The sequence below is a fragment of the Elephantulus edwardii genome, unplaced genomic scaffold, assembly GCF_000299155.1.
Source record: "Elephantulus edwardii isolate Elephantulus edwardi_28Jun2011 unplaced genomic scaffold, EleEdw1.0 scaffold00042, whole genome shotgun sequence".
NCBI lineage: Eukaryota > Metazoa > Chordata > Mammalia > Macroscelidea > Macroscelididae > Elephantulus > Elephantulus edwardii.
Genome location: NW_006399792.1, coordinates 5229861 through 5230167, shown reverse-complemented (window position 1 = coordinate 5230167; position 307 = coordinate 5229861).

The window sequence follows — 307 nt, the reverse complement described above, 5'->3', positions numbered from 1 at the left end:
ATGATAACAAAATAGATATTTGCAGACATAATGGCTAAATATTTTCCAAATTAATGAAGACACAAAATCACAGAACCAGGAAGCTCAGATAGTTTACCTAAGCATATTAATGTTTATGCAGCAGCAAGCCTAAACCATAACATCTTAAATTAGGTCAGGGATGGTTGGAACACCTAGCATATGAACAAGGAGGAAAAATTACAAGAGATATCATGAACATACAAGCAAAAGGGGAGTGAAGTGAAACATGTAAAATGTTGAAAAGAAAACAACAAAACACTAACCTAAAACTTTATGTCCACTCAAA